The 13954-nt window shown below is 45.4% G+C and overlaps 1 pseudogene across 1 annotated transcript; it reads left to right on the forward strand.

The window, feature by feature from the left end:
- Positions 1-7158: 7158 nt before the first annotated feature.
- LOC144953875 (uncharacterized) lies at positions 7159-13047 on the forward strand (annotated as a pseudogene). The gene is made up of 3 exons (XR_013640925.1): positions 7159-7200; positions 9893-9965; positions 10866-13047. The product of XR_013640925.1 is annotated as an uncharacterized LOC144953875 (transcript).
- Positions 13048-13954: the final 907 nt, after the last annotated feature.

Consider the following 13954-nt stretch of genomic DNA (forward strand, 5'->3'; position numbering starts at 1 on the left):
CGTTCTTCGCACGGATATGTATTGAAACTCCGAGAAGCCAATGCCTTCATCGGCCTCAACACCTTCAGCGAGCGCGATGCCGATCACACGCGTCGAATAAAAAGCAAGGGACTTGTCCTTACTAACAACTCCTTACTAACCACTCCTATCATTTTTCATTGCTGGAGGGGTTGCCCCCCCTACCTGAACATCCTGGCTCCACCTCTGAGTGTGTGACAATGTCAAGTTTGTATTTGCAGTAAAGTCAACTAACTCTATTGAGCACGGAGGTTATATCAAAACAGTAGTTTATTTTAGTTCTTCTCTGGAACTCTTTGTAAGAATGGAGTCAGGAAGTTATCACAATACACGTGCAGCAGCTGAAGTCGGAACTGCTCATCCCAACATTCAAGGACATCTGTGCCTGGCTTCACAGCTCTAAGTTATGATTGAACATTAATTTATACATTTGTGCATGACACAAATAGTATTTCGATTTAAAGCTTTCGTGACTGCAGGGATTCATCTTCTTGGTTCTTTCGGTAAAGTCACGTAGAAGGGAAGTAATAAAATAATTATGTTTTATTTTTATTATTTTATTACTTCCCTTCTACGTGACTTTACCGAAAGAACCAAGAAGACAAATAGTATTGTTTTCAACACCCTTTGCTATGTCAGCTGAATTTAGCTTTCATAAATATTCCTTTTGAAGCCAGACAGCTGATATTGTGTGCTCGGAGTTTTGGGTTAACAGTCATTTTGAAAATACGAGGGCTTCCAGGCATGTTTATGACCATTTGCCCTCTCATTGTATGCCATCACAGACCGTGTGATGAATTAGGGACACGTTTTTTTCTATATCATGAATATATGAATAAGTATAGACGTGTAAGTCACGTGTGACTGTGTATATGCATTCCTCTGTGCCTCGATACTGACGTGTAGATGGGGTGGATATTCTTTTTCTCTGTCTGCAGCTGTCGCTTCCTCTGCAGAATTGGTCTGATGGAGCAAAGGCACTCGGCGCGGCTCGGTGCAAAAAGGCATCAATGCGACCGGTGTGCATACAGCACGGATCGTCCTGGACATTTGACACAGCACCAGAGAACTCACACAGGAGAGAAACCTTTCAAGTGCAGTGTGTGTGGGAAGGCGTTTGCACAATCATCTACTCTTCTAGAACACCAGAGAACACACACGGGAGAGACACCCTTCAAGTGCAGTGTGTGTGGGAAGGCATTTGCACATTCATCTACTCTTGTAAAACACCAGAGAACACACACGGGAGAGAAACCCTTCAAGTGCGGTGTGTGTGAGAAGTCGTTTGCACAGTCATCACATCTTCAAGAACACCAGAGAACACTCAAGCATCAGAAGATCCACCAGGAGTGGAGTCTGAAATCAGCTTGTGAAAGTCAAAGTGCTGCAATGAGCCCATCCCTCATCAAACAAGAACCGGAAGAAAATCCCAGCTCGGACACTTTTAAAGGTAATGAGGTGAAATATGAAGAGGTGAAGGTGAAATGTGAAGAAGTGATGGTGAAGAGCGAAGAAGTGAAGGTAAAATGTGAAGATGAATCAACTCCAAAATCGGACCTTCACATCGATGGAGGCAACGTGAAGCAGGAGGAGAATTCTGACTGTGAGGCAGAGCGAGGCAACTCCCAGCAGTTTGTGGAAGTGGAGGTGTGGGTGGACTTCCTCTGAGACAATACAAAGTCAAATGGAGACCCGGGAGATGTGTAAGCCAGAGACGATGTCGCTCCAATAGATGCACCTTTGTCACAGGTCTTTAATTACAAGAATGTGAAGTTGAACACTCGGTTCCTCGGTTCAACCTGCAGGGTAAGAGCGGCCAGTCTTTGTGGACCTGTGTGTTGGGTAGATCTCTAACCAGGAGCGTGAGCCAATAAGCTCCCAAGCATTCACTATGTTATGAATTGCATTTATATGGTGCTTGTTTAATCGCCCCAGCACCTCGGAGTTTTGTATCTTATCTCGTTCCAAACACTCAAAGAGTACCCCCAAGTAGCAGCTGCCCCTGTGGCACAAGGTGGTGGCCCTGCACTGGCCTGCATGAGGACAAGAGCCTGTCAGTAGGGGGCGATGGTTGATGTGGCATCTTAGTTGTGTAGTTTGTAGATGTTTTTAGAATTTTCTACATTTTGACCCAGACGCCAACATGCAATGGCCTACGTGTTTTGAATGGTGCAATAGTATGTTGTACATACACTGTTAAGCAGACGGTGCATATTTTTAAAAATAGCTTATTGTTAATACGATGTAACCTGATGCAGCATATTTCAGTGCAGTAATTCAATTTTGTTAATGTGCCTGTCAATAATTTAGAATGAATACTTGTCTGACTGTGTGCGTACATGTAACATTTTGTCTGTAAGGGTCAACATTGAATAAGTGATGTTAGGACAAAGTGTGTTTTGGAAGTAACCTGTACAGATAACTCGGATGAGACTCATTGTTCTTGTGATACAGGTCAAAGGGTATTTTTGTGTTTTCAGGAAGCATCGCCCTCTGGAGCAACTCATTGTCTTTAATATAGGGAGCACACTCGGATCATTCATCAGTTACAAGCCATACCACTCAAAAGTTACACGTAGAGGAGGTACATTCTCTACAACACGAATTATAATTTTGTATTACGTGTTGACGTAGATTTTTTCGAATTAGGACGAGAAATGGTCCTTGCTTGATTAACCTCTGGATGTTCACAACCATCGGTTGAAGCAAGCCTGACCGCCTGCGGTGCCCCTCAACCATTTACGGCCTTGGGCCAGGAAAGTCACGAAAAAATTGTCCACGAACGACGCATTCACGCAGCACCCGATGCTCCCTTTTGACGTTTTAAAAGGAAACAACTTTGAATTGTATTATGTTTTGAATTTGATAATTGTATTTCTTCATTAAAAGCTTATATCATTTTACATCTGGAAGACTTCATTGAAAACAACATTTCGTGTGAATTCTCTCTCGTCGTGAAGTAGATGGCCTTGCCGGGGATTCGGTTCGATGCGGACTTTTACCTGGTTGAGATCACGGGATCGAGAAAAGGTGACAGAGCTGGCCGTGCCAGAAGACAGCCATCTGCAGATCGATTCCAACGCGATCGAACGTCTGTCCCTGCGCCTCCGTCGTTCATGCAGGGGGCGTGTAGGTTTGCAGCGCCCCATGCATGAAAACGACGGAAAGTGCAGCGTTTGTCACAGATGAAGTTGTGCGTTTATATAAAAGAGTATCGCCAGTGGGTTTTCAAAGTACATTCGTCTTACAGAAATAAATTTCGCGTGAGCCCACCGCATTAAAACAATGCTCAGCTGAGCGGGGCGAGCCACGGTGGGGGGAGGGGGGGCACCTTATCTTTGTCACGTGCCGTAGCTCACGTGACTTCTACCGCGACAATGTCTGGATGTTTTCGCCTGAGGATGACTGCTCGTGTTGCGATCGAAACGTCGTGATTTATCTTTTTAATTAAACTTTTTTTTAATTGATGTGACTTTACCGAAAGAACCAAAGAGTATGAAAGACGTCTTGTCTGCTGATCTTGTTCATGTCCGTGTACATCGATATCCCACATTGCTTACACGTACACACCACACACAATGAAATAAATAGAAACTAGAACGACTCCCGGGAATGGGCAAAGATCGAGGAAACTTTTTCAATGGAGCGAGTTCAGTGTGTTCGATCCAACATCTCTGTTCGCATCTGTGTCTCTCTGCCTGTGTCTCTCTATGCTGTCTCTGTGTATCTTTCTCTGTCTCTGTGTTCCTCTTGTCTGTGTCTGTCCGCCTGTCTGTGTCTGTCTGTGTCTGTCTATCAGCGTCTGTCCAACCGGAGTCAACGACTGTCAGTAGCAGCAGGCGCCCGTTCAACTCCCTCGGCCACACGCCACAAAGACAAAGATCTCCCGTATAGCCTGGACAGAATGTTGGGGCAAGTGCTGTTAACGAGCACCTAACACAAACAGAAAGATCCCCCATATAGCCTTAACAGTTTCATTTCATTTTCATTTATTTGGTATAGCCCTGTGAGCCATTCGGCTCTTGAATCGGGTGCAACCGCAACAAATAAAAAAGAAAAACATGAACAAGAAAACATCTCAAAGTGACTATGCGCAAACAGAAAAATCCAGGGAAAAACTGCAAATTCTTCCAGAAAAAAGCACCGTACACCAACGCTGTGCAAAAATCCCAGTGGGATGCAAGTCAAACAACAACCACAAGACAACTTAGATTAAAGCAATCATTCTAATTCCGTACTACAACAAACATGGCTAAACCAAAAAAGTTTCGAAATCACCAAAATATAGCCATAATCAATGTAACAGTGATCATAGGAACTGTGACCGAAATTTCACAATAAACGACAAAAAAACATGTTCCACAAACCCTGTAGCCATAGCTGGCTGCATGAGTCACTCCACAACAGCAGGAGCATCAGTAGGAGTATAAAAACAATTTCAAATGCACCTTTAAAATCAAAGATGGACAGCTCTGAAATCGGCTCGTATGCAGGTGCTCCGTGAATTGTTGCATTGCAAGAAAATTTGATGATGACAGCTTGGAGAGGCCTCCATCCAGCATTGGATTTAATTATGGTTGATAACACTGGTCAACACACTTTTTCTGGCATAAGGTATTCCTACGGTTTTAAGGTAATTTTGGGGTGCTGATTCTAAATCTGGCATCAGCTTTTGTCTATCACATCAGGTTTTTGAGATATCAAATATTGTGTTTTCAATAAAAACGGCAAAAGAAAAATATTAAATAAATGTGGATATCTACATACAATGATATTATAAACATACTATCCTAAAAATACAGCACCATATTTTAACACTAAAGCAGTCACTGACTCGCAACAACTTGCAATCATAAGTGACAGTTAATTTCGGGTAAAATCAATGAAAATGGGGTATGCCGATAGCATAAAATGAGATGTGATAGAGCAAATCTGAGATCAGATTTGGAATCAGCACCCTGAAATTAGTCTAAAACAGCTGGAAAAGTCCAGGACAGAAAAAAATGATGATGAACATGAATCTATAACTAAGCTTTGCCGTCCGTTTACTTAAAAGACTCGTCTGAGCTGCATCGCTACTAGGTGGCACCATATTACAATTTACTCCAATTCTGGTAATATGTTCAGGAGATAAATAAAAATGTCGAGGTCTGCTAGCCAGAAGAGGGCTTCGGGAGAGAGTTGGTGTAGCTTTGTTATTTCTTCATTGCAGGAACGAAGACTACAGTGGTTTACTATGTGGTTTACTGTATTTACCGGGTAAGGTTGCCCTTTGGGTTTATTGCCGACGCAACTCAACAACATAAGCAATATAAGCGGGCTTCTTCACTGCTCTGAATGTGAACCAACGCTAACAGACGGGGCAGTAACAAGGATATGCCCTCGCGGCGAGGAACGGAAACGCACCATCCCTGCAGATCATTGCCAAAAACCTCGACTGCCGTGGGGACATCCCAAACAAATACAATCACAGTTGGAATGTTTCCATAAAAGCAAACCGTTCTGGATTGTTTAAAACTATTTCTAAAGATTTCGATTTAAAGCTTTCATAACTGCAAGGATTCATCTTCTTGGTTCTTTCGGCAAAGTCATGTAGAAGGGAAATAATAAAATAATAAAACATTTATATAATAAAATACAATTCTCACGACGTTTCGGCCACAATGCAAGCAGCCGTCCTCAGGAGAAGAACAGGTCTGTCGGAAAGACAGCGTCTGAATGAACACCACCAAGCTTGGCAGCGTATATTTAAGCTGGGTTAGAGGAGGAGGGCGCATTGACAAAGTAATTTGCATATCAACGCACAAAAAAAACGCACACAGAGTTGGAATGTTCGGGCCTTTAATAACCCTTGAACAAGATCAAAAAAGTCTTGTTTGGGGCAGTGTGTCAGTTGTAAAGGTCACAAGGCTATCACAAATTGTTCAACAAATTGTGCAACGCAACAGTAAATTACACTCCACTTAGTGCAAGTGAAAGATAATTTATTCCATCAAGCGGTAATATTTAACTCTTAGGTTATTTCATTGTTGCCGTTGTTGTGATGGGAAATGAACAGAAACACATTCCTGCGGAGAGAGCTGGCAGGAACATTGGGTTGCTCGGTCAATGGCTAGGGTCAACGGCGGCGTGGTGTATTCCGCAAATATGCCCGACTGTGAGGGCGGGCACAAGCCGGCGTGAGTAGGTTAAACGTTGAGTTTTACACGGGCACCACGGGGTGACCAGCCCCTACCCACCCTCCCCTCCCTACCCAGCCCCTACCTCCCCACCCAGCCCCTTCCTGCACGACGGACGGACGGACACAATAATCCCCTGTGGGCTGGTGTAACCAGGAGGTTCCAACCAGTATAACTTGTGCTACCTGCGGCAATGTCAAGGTTGCTGTCCTGGCTTCCATTGCTGCCACCAACATCCAGTAGCTCATCTTCGCTCCCAAGATCCATCAAGTCGTGAGTCTGCAGCTGGGCCGACGCCGCTCTTGTGATTGCACCTGTTGACAACGGACCACCTGGTTGCAATCTCTGCCTGACTTGAGCCACATCTGCAGACATGGAGTGGTTCCGGCGATAGGGAGGCAACAGACTCTAGGGGCAAGTTCTGTTAGCGAGCACCTAATAAGGGTGGGACGGCACACGAGGGGGTGGGTGGCCAGCACCACGCCCGGCCGCCTTTGTCTCCCCAGTGGCGATGTTGACACACCGCACCTGGTACTCGTTTGAGGCTGAGTCGACGTAGGGGAGCCTCAGGACCGGTTCAGAAAGTCGTCACTGGCGGTGTTGGCCACGAGCGGGAATGGAACTCGGCTGGTCGGTGCGGAGCGCAGCGCTCACCACGACACTGCCGCTCCCCTTCTGTCAACAATCTTGAACTCTGACCCCGCTCTCTGACGTCGCCGCTCAGCGTGACCTCATCGGCGTCAAACGCCAGGGAGAGGTGTGCCTTTAGTGACGTCATGTCACCCACCCCCGACCACCGCACTCTTGAGCGTGACGTCATTTCCGTTCGGCCGGTAACTGGCGACTCATTAACATAATGTATTCGTGAAAGCGGTCGCGAGTTGAGAGCCGCTCATTGTGGGAGGCGTCATCGTACCCCGCAAGTGACGTCATGTCACCTGCTGCCGCGTGACGTCGCGAGGGACCAGGAAGTTGCTGCTCGGCCTGTGAACTGAAATCCGAGGTGAGAAATTTTCATCGCGGTTGTGGTGGTTGTGGTGGTGGTTGGTTGTTGTGGTGGTTGTTGTGGTGGTGGTTGTTGTGGTGGTTGTTGTGGTGGTGGTTGCGGCGGTGGTGGTGGTTGTTGTGGTTGTTGTGGTGGTGGTTGTTGTGGTGGTGGTTGTTGTGGTGGTGGTTGCGGCGGTAGTGGTTGCGGCGGTAGTGGTGGTTGCGTCGGTGGTGGTGGTTGTTGTGGTGGTGGTTGTTGTGGTGGTGGTTGCGGCGGTGGTTGCGGTGGTGGTTGCGGTGGTTGTGGTGGTTGTGGCGTTGGTTGTGGTGGTGGTTGCGGCGGTGGTTGCGGTGTGGTGGTGGTTGTGGTGGTGGTTGTGTGGTGGTTGTTGCGGTGGTGGTGGTGGATGTGGTTGTGGATGTGGTGGTGGTTGTTGTGGTGGTTGTTGTTGTTTACCGAGGTAGAGCCTCGCTCTCTCTCTCGTAGGGATGTCAATTGAGTAGCAGCGAGCATGGAAGCGATGTCCAGGTTGGAACTTTACAACGCGGGGCCTTGTCTCCTGCCCTCGGCTGATCGCGTTTGCTTCAATTCTCTCGCTTATACTAATAGGGGGTTTCCCCTTTTTTCTGGCAACAAAACTGATACCTTTTGCAAGGAATCATGTTTACATTAACCACAATACTTGCAGTCAAATGCAAACAAAAAACAATACTCTGATCATTTATGCATTGTCTTTGAAACTGAAACTGGTCGAACACCATATGAGACGAGGCTCCAAAGAAAGCTGTCTCTGGTGTGGACCAATCAATTTCAAAGACAATGCATAAATGATCAGAGTATTGTTTTTTGTTTGCATTTGACTGCAAGTATTGTGGTTAATGTAAGCATGATTCCTTGCAAAAGGTATCAGTTTTGTTGCCAGAAAAAAAGGGGAAAACCCCTATTAGTATATTTTGGTACTTGCAAAGGAGGTCCCATGATGTAGCTTCTCTCGCTTAGTTTAGCAATCTGTGGAAGAACGTAATCAGCCAGACTATGCGTTAATTGTGTGTTGACCGACTCTCTGTGTTGCATTGCATTACATTTCAAATGTTACGAAGTTTGTTTGATTAAGTGCAGTCACCAAACCTCCAAATCTCTCATTGACACAAGGCCCTAATTATAATGTTGTAATAATTATTAAATGTTATTATAATTAGAATATATAATAATTATAATATGTTGTAATAATTATTAAATATTATTATAATTAGAATATATAATAATTATAATATGTTGTAATAATGATAATATGTTATAATAATTATAATATATATTGAGGGGACATATCCCCCCCAATAATCAAATTTGCTCAAAATCCCCTCCCCCCCCCCCCCCCCAATATATTGCTATAAAAATATTTTTTTACTAATAATTACGATGCTATGTTAATAAAAACAATTTGCTAAACTTCGGCCACAAAATTTGGACTTGTCTTCATATAACAATGCATAGATTTCTGTTTATATGATTGCGTTGTACTTTATGAATCCCTAATCTCTGCCATTACACACTATGAAACAAGAAAAGGTAAAAAAGAAAAAACATAGCAATGTAATACAATACACTATTAGACATTATTGTATCAAATAAAAAAAAGTCCATCCCATGTGTTAGTGAACTCTTAAAAATATTTAGGGAGGAAATGGCAGGAAATGAGTTTTCAAATTTAGATATTTTTCTGGGGGGGGAGGTGACCCCAGACCCCTAGAAGATTTGGTCCTCCCCAATGTTGACTCCATGGCTACGGCCTTGCATTGACATGCTAATTTCTCTACACCCCCCCTCTCTCTCTACCCCCTCTCTCTCTACCCCCTCTCTCTCTACCCCCTCTCTCTACCCCCCCCTCTCTCTACCCCCCCTCTCTCTACCCCCCCCTCTCTGCCCCCCTCTCTCTAAGGCCTCGACACAGGCGGTGTTTCTCTGTGTGCCTATGTGTGTCATCTCTCTGTGTGTCTATGTGTGTGTCTCTTTCTGTGTGTCTCTGTGTCATTTCTCTGTGTGTCTATGTGTGTGTGTCTCTATGTGTGTGTCTCTCTGTGTCTCTGTGTCATCTCTCTCTGTGTGCCTATGTGTGTGTGTCTCCCTCTCTATGTCTCTGTGTCATCTCTCTGTCAATGTGTCTCCGTGTCTGTGTTTTGTCTCTCTCTCAAATTGAGCAATCTTTGGAAGAACGTTATCAACCAGGTGGGGTGTTGACTGTTATGTTAGCCGACTCTCTGTGTTGTATTGCATTACATTTCTAAGTTTACTAGGTTTGTTTTCTTTTTCATTTGTACCTGATGATGATTACTTGTGTTGCAATCGAAACGTCGTATGCGATTTGCACACAGCGTTGGTGTACGGTGCTTTTTGTGAAATATTTTGCTGTTTTTTCCTAGATTTTATGTTTGCACAGTCATATATTCACTTTAAGATGTTTTCTCGTTCATGTTTTTGTTTTTTGTTTGTTGCGGTTGCATCCGATTCAAGAGCCAAATGGCTCACAGGGCTATACCAAATAAATGAAACTGAAACTATTATTTAATTTATCTATTTATTCTACGTGACTTTACCGAAAGAACCAAAGAGTATCTTGCTTAAGTTTTAATTTCTCTTCACCTGGCTCGCTACTTTGTAACTTTGTTTTATTTTTAATATTCACAGTTCTTTTTCCATTTTTTACCAGGGCACGCCTGCTTGAGCTGCTGTACCGCTCTTGTTTTCAGAAGCGATCTGCCCACAACAACAATAACAACAAGGTGGGGCTTGTCAACAGCGTGGTGGTGTTCACTCTGGACACGTGGCGGTGTTCACTCTAGAGGCGTGGCGGTGTTCACTCTGGACGTGTGGCGGTGTTCACTCCGGACGCGTGGCGGTGTTCACTCTGGACGCGTGGCGGTGTTCACTCTGGACACGTGGCGGTGTTCACGCGTCGAATAAAAAACATAGGACAAGTCCTTACTTACTAACAACTCTTTACTAACAACTCCTTCCTTACTAACAACTCCTATTATTTTCATTGCTGGAGGGGTTTCCCCCCCTATCTGGAAATCCTGGCTCCGCCTCTGAGTGTGTGACGGTGTCAAGTTTGTATTTGCAGTAAAGTCAATTAACTTGATTGAGCGTGGAGTTTATATCAAAACAGTAGTTTATTTTAGTTTTCCTCTGGAACTCTTTGTAAGAATGGAGTCAAGAAGTTAACACAGCACACACGTGCAGCTGAAGTCAGATCTGCTCATCTCAGCATTCAAGGACATCGTGAGCCTGGCTGCCTTCACACCTCTAAGTTCCAATTGAACATTAATTTATGCATTTCTGCATAACACAAATATTATTTTCAACACCCTTTGCTATGTCAGCTGAATTTAGCTTTTATAAATATTCCTTTTGAAGCCAGACAGCCAATATTGTGTGCTCGGAATTTTGGGTTAACATTCATTTTGAAGATACGAGGGCTTCCAGGCATGTTTATGACCATTTGCCCTCTCATTGTGTGCCATAACAGCCCGTGTGATTCATTTGGGACACTTTTTCACTATATCATGAATATATGAATAAGTATAGACGTGTAAGCCACGTGTGACTGTGTATATATGTATTCCTCTATGCCTCGATACTGATGTGTACATGGTGTGGATATTCTTTTTTTCTGTCTGCAGCTGTCGCTTCCTCTGCAGAATTGATCTGATGGAGCAAAGACACTCGGCACGGCTCGGTGCAAAAAGGCAACAATGCGACCGGTGTGCATACAGCACGGATTGTACTGCATATTTTACACGGCACCAGAGAACTCGCACAGGAGAGAAACCCTTCAAGTGCAGTGTGTGTGGGAAGGCATTTTCACAGTGATCTACTCTTGTAGCACACCAGAGAACACACACGGGAGAGAAACCCGTCAAGTGCAGTGTGTGTGGGAAGGCGTTTACACATTTATCTACTCTTGTAACACACCAGAGAACACACACGGGAGAGAAACCCTTCAAGTGCAGTGTGTGTGGGAAGGCATTTTCACAGTCATCTACTCTTGTAGCACACCAGAGAACACACACGGGAGAGAAACCCGTCAAGTACAGTGTGTGTGGGAAGGCGTTTACACATTTATCTACTCTTGTGACACACCAGAGAACACACACGGGAGAGAAACCCTTCAAGTGCAGTGTGTGTGGGAAGGCGTTTGCACAGTCAACACATCTTCAAATACACCAGAGGACACACACGGGAGAGAAACCCTTCAAGTGCAGTGTGTGTGGGAAGACGTTTTCAGTTTCATCTAATCTTGTACAACACCAGAGAACACATACGGGAGAGAAACCCTTCAAGTGCAGTGTGTGTGGGAAGGCGTTTGCACATCCATCTGCTTTTGTAGTACACCAGAGAACACACACGGTAGAGAAACCCTTTAGGTGCACTCTGTGCGGGATGGCGTTTGCACTTAAACAAATTCTTCAAAAACACCAGAGAACACACAAGCATCAGAAGATCCACCAGGAGTGGAGTGTGAAATCGGCTTGTGAAAATCAAAGTGCCGCAATGAGCCCGTCCCTCATCAAACAAGAACCGGAAGAAAAGCCCAGCTTGGACACTTTTAACGGTATCGAGGTGAAATATGAGGAGGTGAAGGTGAAATGTGAAGAAGTGATGGTGAAGAGTGAAGAAGTGAAGGTAAAATGTGAAGATGAAGAGTCAACTCCAAAATCGGACCGTCACATCGATGGAGGCAACGTGAAGCAGGAGGAGAATTCTGACTGTGAGGCAGAGCGAGGCAACTCCCAGCAGTTTGTGGAGGTGGAGGTGTGGGTGGACTTCCTCCGAGACAATACAAAGTCAAATGGAGACCCGGTAGATGTGTCAGCTTGAGACGATTGTTCTCCAATAGATGCACCTTTGTCACAGGCCTTTAATGACAAGAATGTGAAGTTGAACACTCAGTTCCTAGGTTCAACCTGCAGGGTAAGAGCGGCCAGTCTTTGTGGACCTGTGTGTTGGGTAGATTTCTAACCAGGAGCGAGAGCCAATAAGCTCCCAAGCATTCACTGTTATAAATTGCATTTATATGGTGCTTACTTAATCGCCTCGGCAACTCGGAGTTTTGTATCGTATCTCGTTTCAAACACTCGAAGAGCACCCCCAAGTAGCAGCTGCCCCTGTGTGGCACAAGGTGGTGGCCCTGCACCGGTCTGCATGTAGACAAGAGCCTGTCAGTAGAGGGCGATGGTTGATGTGGCATCTTGGTTGTGGAGTTTGTAGGTAATGTTTGGAATTTGCTCAATTTTGACCCAGACACCAGCATTCGTTTTGAATGGCGTAATAGTATTAGTTAAAATGATTGTCAATAATTTAGAATGAATACTTGTCTGATGGTGTGTGTACATGTAACATTTTGTCTATAAGGGTCAAACATTGAATAAGTGATGTTAGGACAAAGTTTGTGTTTTGCAAGTAACCTGTACAGATCACTCGGGTGAGACTCATTGTTCTTGTGATACAGGTCAAAAGGTACTTTTGTGTATTCAAGAAGCGTCTGCCTCTGGAGCAACTCATTGTCTTTTAAATAGTGAGCACGCTCGGATCATTAATCAGTTACAAGGCATCCCAATTAAAAGTTACACGAAAAGGAGGAACATTCTCTACAACACGAATTATAATTTTGTATTATGTGTTGACATACATTTTGTCGAATTAGGACGAGAAATTGTCCTTGCTGATTGTAAAGTGACGAAAAATATTGCACACGAGCGACACATCCACGCAAGCTCCCGATGCTCCGTTTTGAAGTTTGAAAATGAAACAACTTTGAATTGTATTATGTTTTGAATTAGATAAATGTACTTCTTCATTAAAAGCTTATTCATTGAAAACGATATTTCGTGTGAATTTTCTCTCGTCGTGAAGTAGATGGCCTTGCTGGGGGTTCGGTTCGATGCGGACTTTCACCTGTTTGGGATCGCGGGATCGAGATGAGGCGACACAGAGCTGGCCGTGCGATAAGACCGCCGTCTGCAGATCGATTCCAACGCGATCGAACGTCTGTCCCTGCCCCTCCGTCGTTCATGCAGGGGGCACGTAGGTTTGCAGCGCCCCCTGCATGAAAGCGACGGAACGTGCAGCGTTCGTCACGAAGTTGTGCGTAAGCGCCATAATAAGGCGCTGTAAGCTGACCTGCCACCACGTGCACTGGTCAACAGGGAGCAGGCGAGAGAGAGCGAGGTGCGTAGGGGTCGACCAAAGGTTAAACCCCCTGCCCCCCACCGTGACCGGAGACTAATACCCCTGACCCCCCACTCGTCCCTAAGGCCCATTAAGATCTTTCAGAAGGTTCTGGGACGGGGGGGGGGTCAGGAGGGGAGGGGTGATCCCGACCTGGGGATAAAAGGCCGGCCCTCTGGACGGACCGGGCAGTGTTCACCAACTCAAGCCTGAGGACATCCGAAGACCTAAAGACTGGAACAGCACCCGGGGACCCTCAACCGAGGCTCTTGTTAGAGCCGGGTTGTAGCGGACCCGAGGTGAGCTCAGACACTCTGGGACCCTCCCCCAGCTCTAGCCAGAGCCGGGTTGTAGCGGACGAGAAATGAGCTCCAGTACCCTGGCTGGGACGGGTCGTCCAGTCTTCCCTTAACTCCGGGCTAAGGGACCCGTGGGTGGCAGAGCCCGGAGTGTGCAGGCTGCGATAGAAGGGAGGCTGTCGCTCCCGTAGGCTATCGGGTGGAAGGGGTCGTACCCCTTCGTGTTTCAGTCGTGTGTAGAG

Source organism: Lampetra fluviatilis (assembly GCF_964198595.1).
Source record: "Lampetra fluviatilis chromosome 74 unlocalized genomic scaffold, kcLamFluv1.1 SUPER_74_unloc_2, whole genome shotgun sequence".
NCBI classification, from domain to species: Eukaryota; Metazoa; Chordata; class Hyperoartia; order Petromyzontiformes; family Petromyzontidae; genus Lampetra; species Lampetra fluviatilis.